This window comes from Coffea arabica, chromosome 4e (assembly GCF_036785885.1).
Source record: "Coffea arabica cultivar ET-39 chromosome 4e, Coffea Arabica ET-39 HiFi, whole genome shotgun sequence".
NCBI classification, from domain to species: domain Eukaryota; kingdom Viridiplantae; phylum Streptophyta; class Magnoliopsida; order Gentianales; family Rubiaceae; genus Coffea; species Coffea arabica.
In genome coordinates, this window is record NC_092317.1 from 16,147,033 (window position 1) to 16,161,240 (window position 14,208).

At 33.8% G+C, this 14,208-nt stretch overlaps 1 long non-coding RNA gene across 1 annotated transcript; it reads left to right on the forward strand.

Annotated features, from left to right (window-relative positions):
- The first annotated feature begins 7,700 nt into the window (after nucleotides 1-7,700).
- Nucleotides 7,701-12,437, forward strand: LOC140006077 (uncharacterized). The gene is made up of 2 exons (XR_011813672.1): nucleotides 7,701-9,476; nucleotides 12,215-12,437. It is a non-coding gene; the product is annotated as an uncharacterized lncRNA (long non-coding RNA).
- Nucleotides 12,438-14,208: the final 1,771 nt, after the last annotated feature.

A 14,208-nucleotide genomic window follows, 5' to 3' on the forward strand; every position in this document is an offset into this window, starting at 1 on the left:
TTTTTATTGTTTTATCTCTGTGTATTATTTTGCTACAATGTGTTATGTGAATTTATCTGATTGAACTAATTTTTCTTGGTTTTTGTCTCCACTGCATTCACAAACCTTAGAAATAAGAGTCCTGACGTGGTATTCGTTAAGGCAGACCACCCTTTGTAAATAGCACGTTTAAATTTTAGTTTATCGCATTAATACTATGTATATATATGCATGTCATTCTAGGCTTACCCCGGCATTTAAATGGGGCACTTTTAGATCATATGTCAATTATTTCATTGCATATTTAACCGCTTTAATAAACTGGCATCATATATCAACTTTAGAGGGAATGCCGCATAGGGGATCCCGCGTTAGGAATAAGCCACCTTTTGTCTCGGATATATAATCCAATGAGACTTGCACGTTTATATTTTTTGTACCATCCAAAGGGGTAGTGCACAAGGTAAGGTAGGATTCGATCCCTTCCGTGTGACGGCATTGAGAATGATGGAACAGTTTTTACGCATTAGAATATGAGCCTTTAATAATCACTTTTTGGTCATTTTATTAGAATTGGTAAAAATCCCTTGCGTAAAGGACATTAAGTTGAAGAAATTTACAAATTCCTCATTGTTGAGATGATAAGTATGTTAAGGCCAAATCTTGATTTCTGAAGGCTCATAGACTAATGAATCACAATGAATTTTTTGAAACTACCAATGGGCAGACAATTCCATCGATTTTGATAAATCATCAATTTCATTCATTCCATTTTTACATCTAAGATGATTGAATCGATTTTTTCATAGATCATTCGATCCTTACAATTTTGCTCATTTTTTTTAATTTCATTTTCATTCAATTTCATTTTAGATAAATCATCAATTTCATTCTGTTCATTTGGTCAGTGATCCAGTCGATTTTTGAATAAACTGTCAATTCTATCCAATCCATTTGATCAATTTATTCATTTCTAGGACAATACAATCAATTTTGAATTAATCATCAATTCCATTCAATTCATTATTCATTTAATCAATTTTATTTATTTATTTTTATTTTATTTTTTTTGAATAAATTTTCAATTTCATCCAATCCATTGGATCAGTTTTATTCACTTTCAGGATAATTCAGTCAATTTTTGAACTAACCATCAATTTCATTCGATTCATTTAACCTATTTATTCTCTTTTAAAGTTTCGATCTATGGTTCACCGAAGAAACTAGTCGAGACATTTCAATCCTTTCAAAAGTAAGTTTTACACACTAAATTGATTTTGATATCATTTTATGTGTCAATCAAAGCAATCAATCCATTCGGACTTTGTCCTCATTTTGTTAGGACAAATTGTCTCTTGTCACTTCAATTATTCAGTTTTTTCAAAAATGTCTTTTCATTGAATCTCAATAAGTCGATCGGATCCATCAGGTATTGTATGGTGCCTACTCCAGAGGATTGCATTTTTCATACTAGGCCAACCCTTGGCATAAAAGGGTTCCACCATAGGACATGCATACCGATTTTGCAGTTTTGCTTACTAACTCTGGGTATTTTGCTTTTAATTTTTCCCCCTCCCCTGCATTTATAAAAGTTGTTTCAACAGGGTAAAAATATTTTTCATATATCTGATAATATTTTTGGTCTGATAAATTTTGAAAATTAGAAATGTTACTTGATTCTTGGGCAGATCTTACAATGTTAAAAAAAATGATGATGAAAAAAATGAATGAAAAATCCATTTGAAAACGCTAGTGTAAAGTATCTCAAAAATCTTTTGATTCATTGTTTCTAATATATTTTGTCTCAAAAGATAGAAAGAGAAAGTGTGTATATATTTGAAAATGTATTCTTTAGAGATTTTTATTTGCTCACATGTATTATATTTGACCAAAAAAATTTTCAAACATTTGAATAATAAAGTTTTTATTTAGACAATTATTGTTTTGTATATATTCATTCTTTATTTGCTCATTAAGAGATTTCATGATAGATTTTAAGGAATAAGGCTAAATTGAAATTTTTCGACTTCTTGTTCGAAATTCATGAGTGCATGTCAAATTCCCAAAATTCTTTGCATACACTAGATTTGTGGCCTAAACTATTCAATGAGGATAGTTGGAAATAAAAGGGGTCATTCAAATTTGATAGCTTGTCATGAAAGATCAACCCCAACACTTTTCATTTTCATTTTTTTGTCCACTTTTATTGAACCTCCAAGATCAGTCGCATTGGCTGACTAGTTTCAAAGTGAGATAATTTTTTCCGTGAAAATGTTCGGTGTGTCTAACCAGATTCAATCCACATCTAAGTGAAAGCAAAAATGTACGTTAATTCTTATTTTATTTTGAAAATTTGGAATGATACTTTAGACTTTCGTCTCTCTATCTATACAGATTCTATCATTTATTTCCCCATTTGAGACTTCAAAAAATAGAGTTTCGTTTCAAATAAAAGCCTCAATGATCATGACCCTCCACGGAAAAATTTTCGAATGTCAAATGGAAATGGGTTTTTCCAACGGGTTATTCTTTACTTTGGTTGTCATGAGAAATAAGAATGATGTTTTGGCCATCGTTTCTACCATCTAAACACTCTTATCCTTTGCATCCTCATTTGAACCTAAATTGGTGGTTCGTTTCAAAAGCACTTATGATTGCACCCCCACACTGGGGAAGGAGATTTCAAAAAGAAAAAAAGAAGAAGGGAGAAAATGCTACAAATTGGGGGAATTTGACTCTAACATTGATATTTGGTCTTCATTATCAAAAAGAAAGAGGGGCCATTTACACTCCAAATTAGGGAGTTTTCAATTTTATCATTGGCATTGGGATATCATTATTGGTAAAAAAATATATATATAATTAATTAAAAAAGAAAAGAAAAAGAGAGAAAAGAAAAATGTGAAAAAATGAAAAATGATGAAAATGAAAAAAAAAGAAAAATGTGAAGACATCCAATGTTGAATTCCCTCTAGTGATTGATTAAAAAAAAAAGAGAGTCAAAATGGTGTCCCGGATTTTAAATCCAAAACTGGGGCAAATTTTGGGAAGAAGTGCGATCTTAAGTGCATTGTCCTTGAAAATTTTATTTTTTTTAGCTATCGTTGTCAAGCCACATTACAAGTTCATAAAGTCCATTGTTGACTTATTTTTCATGACAATTTGAAGTGAAAATATTGTCTCTAAGGAATCTACCAATCACTCATGATCATAAGACCATAACCTGTTTTCATATGTTTAGCTATCGTTTCTATCCATATATTACAAGCCTATACAGCTTATATGTTGACTGAGTTTTCTCAAAAAATAAGAGTGATAAGTTATTTGCTTTCACCAAGATGTGATATTGAATGTGTTGGATACAATTTGGGCAAGACAGATCCTGACATACCATCTCCCTGAGTCACCTCAAAATCATGAGTAATACCCATTTGATTGGTCCTAAAAGATGAGCCAACGAGAAGAGGACCCTTTTCCCTCGATATCGATCCCAAAAAGAGGAAGAGATCTTTTGTAATTTGGTTTTGTTTTGAGAGATTTATCATGGAGCTTTCTACATGGCATTTAAAGTTTTTGTGGAAAAATGCATTTTTTCTATTGTACATCAACTCACATTGCATGTTAGTTTTTTAAATTTTGGAAGACACAGTTTTCTTGTTTTGTCCGAATAAATGGAGAATCACTCGAATAAAATTTTAGAATAGACCCAAATTGGGGCAAAAATTTTTGTAATATATCTGTGAGATTTTGTCAAATAGGTTCAAATTGAGGTAAAATTTTTAATACATTTGTAGGGTATGTCCAAGGTCAAGTATATTTCTCAAATCTTGATAAGTCAACACTTTGCATGAATGTTAATTGTTATATCATTACTCAAAAAAAACAAAAAAAACAAAAAAAAATTGAAAATTGAAAAATTCAAGTGCTTTGAAAAATTCTCCTTATGCAGGTGTTTATGGTTGAGATCGAGGAAAAAGTGCAATTCAACTTGCAAATTTGGAGATTAGTCACGAATAAAAATGGAGCAATAATGCTACATTGCAAAGTAAAGGATCGGCTATTTGCTCAAAAGGAGTACATACTTTAGCAGCCAACTTGAAAAAAAAAAGAGAAAAGAAAAGAAAAAGGGGGAATGAAAAGTGAAAAAAAAAAGAGAAAGAATAAAGGAAAAAAAAAAGAAAAGAGAAAAGAAAAGAAAAGAAAGGGGGAATGAAAGAAAAAAAAAGAAGAGAATAATAAAAAAGGAGGAAAAAAATGGAAAAATAAAAAAAAAGAGAGAATAAAAAAAAAGGGATTGAAAAAAAAAAAAGAAAAAAAGAAAAAGAGTTTTTCCTTCGATTTTGCAAATTTTGCAATTGAACTCTGGGAGCATTTCATTGGAGATTACATTTCTAAGTTGGGGCAACACCTTGTCCTCTTATGCTGAAATGGAAGTGGTAATACATGCCAAAACCGAGATCCCGTCCTTGCACATTTTGACAAAGACTCAGGCAGAAGAAATCAAATGGATTAAGGAGCACAATGAGTTGCTGTCTCTGATTGATGAAAAAGAAGTTGAATGTTTGTCATGGACAATGCTATCATCAAAGGATGGTTCGTTAGTTATGACAAGAAAGACAAATCTCGCTTATTTGAAGTGAGGGATAAGGTTTTGAAGTAAATTCTTCCGATTCAAGAGGAGGTTAAAGAAAAGTTTGCTCCGACTTGGCAAGGGCCATTTATTGTTCAAAGAGTGCTATCCGGAGGAACGTCCATTCTTACAGAACTGGATGGACAGGTCTTTCCTCTGCCAATCAATTCAGACATGTGTAATAAATTCTTTATCTGATTATGTGATTTTTCTTTTTGAAATACCATCTATGGCAGATCAAAGGCGAGCCTTCTTCTTTTCTCTTTGAACATCTTATCCCTAGTTTTCCCCATTGAACCTCCAGAATAATTTAACCCTTCATTTGATAGCCCTCCTAAAGATTGCAAACCCCATACTGGGGTAAATTTTTATCTCCCATTTGTCATAAAAAAAAAGAAAGAAAAAAAGAAGTCAAAAGCCAAACTGGGGCAATTTTTTCGATTTTAATACCCTCATACTGGGGCAAATATTGATAGAATGCGGTCTTAGGGTTTTTGAAACCTCTTTGAAGATTTTTCTTTGAAGCCTTAACATTTTTTCTACACCCCGCATGACCCCATCATAAAAATCATAAAGTCTCGACCTCCGCCTTAGTGGTATTTTCAATAAAAATCACTTAATCAAATGGCAAATGATGTCAATACACCTTCACTATTTTTGCATGGGAAGGATTGTCGCACTGATGCCATCTTTTCTTAGAACACATTTCTGAGTTGATAAAGGTTGTCGACAAGATTTGTTCATTAGGTGAAAATCCGAAGGATACAAAAAAAACAACAACAAAAAAGAAAAAAAAAGGGGGAAGGGGAAAGGAAAAGGGGGGTGATCTTAGTGAAAATTCGAAGGGTTAAGGTCATCAAGATGGACGACATCCGAAGGGATCAAATGTGACATCTTTCTTTGTCAAGAGCCATTCATTCAAATCTGGTCATTAGAAAAGTTGATTTGTGGTACAAAGTGAGGTATGGCTGACTGATGCTAGAAAATTGAGAAGATTCAAAATAAGTTGCAGCACAACTCTTGAGGAGCAGTTTTGACATCAAAAGATCATGCTTGCATAGTTCTCAGGGCCAAAAGGAGCACAAGGAATCACATGGTATTCGTATCATATGATCATTCTTTTTGTTTTTTCGAAAGCATGAAAAATGTGGCCTTCGTTAAACATGATTTACACTGGGGCAAATATCAAGAGGAATGAGCTCCAATTTTGGTAATGCATTTTAAATCGGCTTTGTGAAAAAAAAAAAAGGTCTTTTAAAATCGAGAGGACAGTGACATGTGTATGTACCTCTCAAATCTCTTGAAAGGAGAGTTGTCATTGGTATTCTTCAAGTTTTAGAATTTGTCACCTTTGTTTTTTTTCAAAAAAACAAAAAAAATGTGTGTGTTTCTTTCATTTGAAAAAAAAAAAAAAAAAAGAAGATTACAAATCCACCAACTTGAGCCACAATGTCAAAATGCAAAGCAGATGATTGGTTGAACAAAATTGATTCAAATTGAGTCAATTTCTGAAATGATTTTTCAGATAAGTATTCAAGAACTTTTTCATGCAATAACGTGTGTCATGTCTTTTATCACCGTTAGCATCGAGTATTGACTCACTAGCGTGTGTTTTGCTTTTTCATATCCGTTAGCATCGGGTCCAACCCACTAACGTGTCTTTTATCACCGTTAGCATCGAGTACAACTCACTAACGCGTGTTTTATTTTTTCATATCCGTTAGCATCGGGTCCAACCCACTAACATGTCTTTTATCACCGTTAGCATCGAGTATTGACTCACTAGCGTGTGTTTTGCTTTTTATCACCGTTAGCATCGGGTCCAACCCATTAACGTGTCTTTTATCACCGTTAGCATCGAGTACAACTCACTAACGCGTGTTTTATTTTTTCATATCCGTTAGCATCGGGTCCAATCCACTAACATGTCTTTTATCACCGTTAGCATCGAGTATTGACTCACTAGCGTGTGTTTTGCTTTTTCATATCCGTTAGCATCGGGTCCAACCCACTAACGTGTCTTTTATCACTGTTAGCATCGAGTATTGACTCACTAACGTGTGTTATGTTTTTTTTCACATCCGTTAGCATCGGGTTCAACCCACTAACGTGTCTTTTGTATATCATGTTGGGATTCGGCATGTTTGGGTGTTATCCCACTGACCGTTTTATTTTATTGGATTAGGGTTTTATCCCACCAATCTGTTATTTCTTGACAATTTAAATCTTGTTGGTGAGTCTCAGCGTCCACCGCGCACCCTTCTATCCCCCTTCTTGACAAATTTAAATTCCTGTTGGAGCGTAATCGCGTCCCTCCGCGCATCAATTTAATTTTCTGTTGGAGCGTAATCGCGTCCCTCCGCGCATCAATTTAATTTCCTGTTGGTGAGTCTCAGCGTCCACCGCGCACCCTTCTATCCCCCTTCTTGACAATTTTAATTTCCTGTTGGAGCGTAATCGCGTCCCTCCGCGCATCAATTTAATTTTCTGTTGGTGAGTCTCAGCGTTCACCGCGCACCCTTCTACCCCCATTCTAAGCAATAACATTTAATTTTCTGTTGAAGCGTAATCGCGTCCCTCCGCGCATCTTTTTCTAGTTATGGGAAGTTATTTTTCTTGACTGTTTTGATTAATAATTGTGTTGTCTCATTCATTTTGTATTTCATGTTTAGAAGTTCTAATAACTCAGACTTTTTCGACTTTGCAAAGATCACAGTTGGTCAATGCACTTGTTTCATTGTGGTTCACTTGCATTTGAACTACGTTTGACCTGATTCCCATGGCGGGATACGTAGGCAACTCTACATGAGTTCGATCACGTGCTTTCTGTAATGTTATTGCATCATTTTGCTCAATAATTTCAGCCAAGTGTTGGCTTGTTTATTTTAGCTCAAGTGCAGTTAAAAGAAACAGGTAAGCAATTTGGTGTCTACGTCTTTGTCTTAAATTTCTTTGAAACTCTAGACAAAGAGGGGCAAGCTGTAGACACCAAATTTTTGTCAATTTTTAATATTTTTTCAAAATTTTTCTATTTAATGAGTTATTTATTTTCTTGCATTTTAATTTGCATTTTTCTCATTTTTGCAGGTTTGTTTTAGGAAAAGAAGAAAAATTAAAAAAAAAACAAACAAAACAAAACAAAAGAAGGAAAATTAAGAAAATAAAAAAAATCATTCTAATCATTTTGTTTCATCAGAACCACTATTAACCCATTTTTACACTCCATCCTCATTAACATTTCTTCCCATTTTGGTAAAAAATTCATCATTGATAGCCCATGCACCTTTCTTTTCATTAGGGGAAGAAAATCATTTTGGTGAACAAAAACACTCCACCTTTTTGGCTCAATTTTCCTCTCTCGGCTCTCTCCCGCATCAGAGAAGCCACAAACAAAAAAAAAAAAGGACTCCTGACTCTCTCGGCTCTCTCTCTCAAAAACAGAGAAGAAGAAAAATCTCCCTCAATCTTCTCTTGGCTCCATCTCTGGTTCTCTCAATCTCACATGCACCTGTCCTCGGAGCAAAGAAAGGTGAAGGAAGGAAATGAAGACAACAAGCAATTGGAGTGTGAGGTGCTGAAATTCCTTCAAAATTTTGACCGAAGAAGCTCTTGCGGGAGTGGAGGTATTTTTCCAGCTTTATTAACCATGTCAACCCCACATTTTATCGTTTAATTTTGTGGCTTTTGCTGTCTTTTATTGTTGTTGTTGTGTTGTTCAAAATTTGGGAAATGGCTTGAGCAAAGTTGAAGAAAGAGAAGTAATATTTCTGTATGTATGCTAAATATTTGATAAAATGCCAAAAAGAATTTTAGGGACTGTTTTGCCTTAATGTAGTCTTTTGTTGTTGTTTTCCGGTTAGCTAAGATCATAGTTGTATTGTAGAGGTTGTAGGGAGTGTTGTGGTATAAATTTTGTGATTTTTAGTGGTGACTTGGGTGTTTTAAAAAATGAAAACTGGACTGTATTTTGATATTTTGGCCACTTTTGGATCATCTTTTGTAAAAACTAATTCCGAAAACGGAACCTACGCGAAAAATCGAGTGAGGGGGTGTATTTTGAGAAATTTTGGTGACCGGAGAGGTCGCCGGCGGTGGCGCCACCGGCGGCCACCAACTGAAGTAAGCTTCGGATGGCCAGAGGAGGAGAAGAACCGAAGGAAGAAGAAAGAAAGAAAAGAAAAGAAGAAAAAAAAAGGGGTTTGGGCCAATTTTTTTCTGTGGGCTTGTGATCGGGCTTTAGTTTATTTTTTCTTTTGGGTTTCTGTTGAGCTACGAGGTTGGAGCCCATGTATTTTTGGCTGGGCTTGAGGGATAAAAATACGGGCTGGCCTGTGTGTTTTAGCTTGGTTTTTCAGTTGGGCTTAGGTAGGTTTGGCCCAAGTAAAATAAAAAGAGCGGCCCGATGCCCTTGTTCTTGCCTAGATCTGGTTACGATTTGCACTTTGGCCCCTGATCTTTAAAGTAGTTTCACTTCGGCCCAGAATATTTTAAATTTGTTTCACTTGGGTCCTTAAATTAATTTCACTTTGGTCCTTGAATTTTATCTTTCATTTAATTTTGACCTCTAAACTTTGGAAAAATATAATTTTTGTCCCCAAAAGTTTTTCAGTTTTTGCAATTCAGTCCCTGATGAATTTTGACTCTCTTTATTATGATTGTTTCTTTTCTTTAATAGCTAATTATGTTACTTTTGAGTATGTTCAATTTGTAATTTTTAGATATTCTTAAATTTATTTACGTTTGACATATTGAGGTGAATTTTCATTATTATTAGTTTTTTCAATTAAATTGGTGCCATGATTCTTTTGTTCATTGTGAGTATAAATAGGACAATTTGACTCCATTTAGTCACCACTTCAAACGGGAGGTACCCCTATTTTTATTATTTCAATGTCAATTACGTGCTCTTATGTGCTCTTATGTGTTCCTATGTGTTTATATTTTTATATGCTTTATTTATTTGATTTAAATATTAATTCAAATTTTCTTACGTATGTTTTAGTTAATTTTTTACAATGATTCAAGAGGCATTTAAATACCTCAAAAATGTAATAGATAGGATAATTAGATTTGTTTTATTATATTTTTCCCTTCTAGATTGTAGTTAGGCGCTCCCCGATGTAATAGATAGGTTGCGTGTTTATGTGGCTTATGTGTTATGTGTTTTATCCGCTTTTCTTAGGATTTTGGCATCTAGATATTATGTTTACGTGTTATGTGCTACGTGCTCTTATGTGTTTATTTGTTTTAATTTATGCTTTATTTGCTTCACTATGAATTGTTAATGCATAACGTCACCACACTAGTCCAACGCTAGTTGTGGCTTCTCTCTTCGCTTACTTGCTAGTCCAACGCTAGTAAGGATTTTTAGAAATGGGTTAGTCCAACGCTAGACCCTTTAGGCCGTCTTGCGTTAGATTCATCTTTGTGTGCTATTCACTACATTTTCATGCATATTTTTATTTTTAGGATCTTTTCTCATTTGCATGATATTTCTTATTATATTATCCCTTACCCACTATAGATGCTAATCATGCCATTTAGAATTGCATCTCATTTAAGCTAGTTCATTTGCTTGTTCATGTTAGGATAATTATTTTTCAAATATGGAAAATGGGTGATTATAACTTTTTAGTTTAAATACCCTATTAATCCATGTATAAGAAAATTATGTCACGAGTTTTTGTCTCCCGTACCCTTTATGTTGCATTCCCTTTATCTTTGATCACTTATATCTATGTATATAATTTAATTTCTTTTCTTTATTTTTATTTTTATCATTCGCATACTTGTGACACTTTCAAGGAATCATTTTGGCCTTCGCAATTAATGTGATTGGTTCAATTAAACCCTTGAATGGATATTTTGGCCCTTCCGATATTTTATAAATTTAGATTTGCATCCATGTAGGAGACATCCAAATATGATAAAATTAAGGGTTTGATTAGGAAAATTTTGACTAAACCTCGCAACTAGCTTAGACTAGGTTGAAAGGGTGCCTTAGGTTTGAGTCAATTGAACCTTTGCCTTCCCTTTCTTCAACCGTGACTCCCGAACCCATTTTCTCTTGTTTTCAAAGACCTGGAGTTGTCAAAAAGGGTTTTATTTTATTTTACTTTATTTTTGGGTGACTTGGTACACCAAAACTCCATACCAAGTGGCGACTCCTATTTTTTCTTAAAAACCCTTTTAGACTAAATTTTGGACCCAAATTGTCGCATTCTTTTAAGTCCCATTTTAGGTCCCTTTTCACTTATTTTTAAATGAAAATCAGATCTTTTATAAATACCTATTTTTATTCTTATTTTTCCATCGCGAAAAATGGGGCGCGACAGCATAGTTATTAAATTCGGCCCGATCCGACGGTTGAACCGGTCAGTCCGATGATCCAAGCATCAAATCGGGCTGTCTTCAATTTGATTGGACAAGCAATTGATCCGGTCAAATCCGTTTGATCCAGCAGTTCAATCAGGAACCCGCTCGGTTTTTCAATTGAACCTGTTTATCTTCTTTTTTTTTATATAATTGTGGGTTTTTCTTTTTTAAACAAAATGTGTATATGCTTTTGATAAGTTTTGCACATTGGATCTTCATTTAAATATTTATAAGACTTTACCATTTGCTTAGTTTTTATTTGATAACTAAATATTTTTTTAATAAACTTGTTTATTTTTTATTATACAATTAGTCCTAATAACTCTTAAACTGACAATATTTGATTAGTTAGAAAATTACTTTGTTTTTAAACCAAAAATAAAATAATGAAAAAATAATACTATATTTTTTAAAACAAGCAATATAAATTTTGTTTTATACTTGATTATATTATTTATTTATTTATTTAAAAGTACGATAAAATGAAGTTAAATCTTCTATTAATATCTATATACTTATTATATATCTTTTTAAGTATAATAATTAGTATCTAAAAGTACTTTATTATATATTTTATGTATATTAAAATTACTATTTTATATTTATAAATATTAAATTAATACTCGCCAGTTTAACTAGTGACCCACTAGTTAAATCAGTGTTCCATTGACCCAGTCCCTCTGCTGGATTCCTTACTGGGTTGGGTTTAATAAATATGCTATATACACTAAAAAGCAATTTTTCATAAGTATTTCATAAAATATAGTGTTATGCACCTTTACTTGATACATGCGTCGAATTAATCCATAATTACTTACCAATTTACGTTGCCCCAACACCTTTAAGTGATTCTCGAGACTTAACTCTTTTCTTTTTTTGGAAACTTGAAGGAATTAATGCTTAACATAACTTGAATTTCATTTGATTTTTATCCAATTTACATTTTTTTTTTCAATAGCGGAGGCATAGGATTTAAAAAAACAAGGAGAGGGACGGAGGAATTTCACATATGTCAAATAAAATGATAGCAATATATCTTGGACTAACTTTTCTTGTATTATCAACCAATTTTTTTGGTATGAGCACGTAAAACCGTGATACATGATTTCTATTCATGTTTATAATATATCTTCTGCGCATATAGCATACATCAATCCCCATTCAGTGTAAAGAATTTTTTTTTTCATTAATTCATGGTTTTTAATTGTTTTTCTGTGGTACCACACGAAGGCGGCTGTAGCGGGGCAGGCGGGTCAAGTCGTAAGAAGTGGATGAATTGGCCTCTACAAAAAAAATCATCAGCGAAAACGGACTTGATAGTGCTTTAGAATTGGGCCTGTCCTGTTGTCCAGTAAATGTTTAACCGAATTTAAGCATTGGACCTATGGTAGAGAGGATCATAGTTCACAGTTGTTCATAAATTCACTCAAAAAAATCAATTCAGCAGTGTGCATCATAAATTTCAAGGTAATTGTATTATTTTTCATCTAATCATATAATCATATATGCGCGCGCGGGCACGTGTGCATGTATGTATATGTATATATAATAAAATGTATATGGTAATTTGCTGAATTGGATACTTTTATGTGATGCCAAATGAACGTCCTAACTTTTGGTCAGGTGTGTATGTTTTACAATTTATTTTGGTCATTTTTTGAGCGTTTTATTTTTGTTAACTCATCCTTTTTCTGCCCAAATTTTCCCTTAGTATCCACAGTACCAACTTTTGAGCATTTTATTTTTGTTAACAATAATCAAACACTTACTTTTTTTTTTTGCTTAATTTTTGTATTAGCAGCTCTTGGGTATTGTATTATTGTTTACCCATCATTTTTCCACCCAAATTTCCCCTCAATTTCCGTATTCTCAACTTTTGAGTGTTTTATTTTCGTTAACAAGAATTAATCATCCATTTTTTCTTAATCTTCGTATTGTCAACTTTTGAGAGTATTTTTGTCAACAAGAATTGTAAGGATCGAAGATAACTAAGTAAAAGAGATAAACAATGCAAAGATCATAAACGTAACAGTAAGTAAATAAAAAGGAAGGAATTGCAAACCAATTAACTACCCAACTCCTCTTGAGCTTGTAGATTAATTCAGACAAGCTACTTCAAGTTGATGAATAACAATCACTCTTGTGTACAAAGGAAGGTTCACCTCCTCCTTGCCCCGAACTCCACTCGGTCAAGCCAGGACGTTTTACTATCCCTCAGGACAACCCTCACAGAGCTACACTCATGAAGTATTCACTCACAAATGAAAAGCTTACAATGAACCTCACACCACTAAGACTACAAATCTTCTTTGAAGAGTATTTTCTCACTAAAATCACTCTAGATCTTTTGTATCTTCAGTGTGTCAAAATTGTTTGAAGTATCTGACCAACCACTATTTATATAGGATCAAGAAAGTGCCTCATTAATGCTTCCAACGGATAGAAAGTAGCGGAAGAGTCAACTAGCCGTTGGAGTATCGGACGTCCGATGCTTGCGTCTGATACTGTCGGACGTCCGATGCTTGCGTCCGACAGCAGGCGGTGAGTCTGAAAAATCTTCTTCAATTCTATCGGACGTCCGGTGCAAGCTCTTTGTGCGTCCGACAGCAAACAAAGAGATTTGAGAATTCATCTCGTTTCTATCGGACGTCCGGTGGAGACATATTCAGCGTCTGACAGTTTCGTCGACTTTGAAGGATCCTATCGGACGTCCGAAGCATGCGTCCGAAGTTGTGCAATGATTATCGGACGTCCGGTACTGTCTTCTTGATCGTCCGACAGGTTCAGCATACTCTGTCTTTTTCAAATGTGCTTAATCTTTGAACCTGATTTGTTTCATTTCTGAAAAAGCCTTTGAGGAGATATTAGCAACATCCATTTGTTTTGTAATCATCAAAAGTTAGGGACCAAGGTCAACATTCTCCCCCTTTTTGATGATGACAAAACAATGGATGAAAGAAAGAAAAAAAATTGAGCATATAAGCATAAGCTCCCCCTCACACAATGCATCTAAACTTATAATTTCAGAATAACTCCCCCTTATACATAGCATCCATTTCTCCCCCTTTTTGTCATCATAAGATGAAAGTAAAAATTAGCTACCAAAAACAGCAACAATAACAGGGAATCCAATAATTCAAATAAAAACAGAGAAATGACAGCAATCACAGCAAATCATCATCAGATCAGCATTATTCTTTTTTCACTCTTTTTGACATCATACA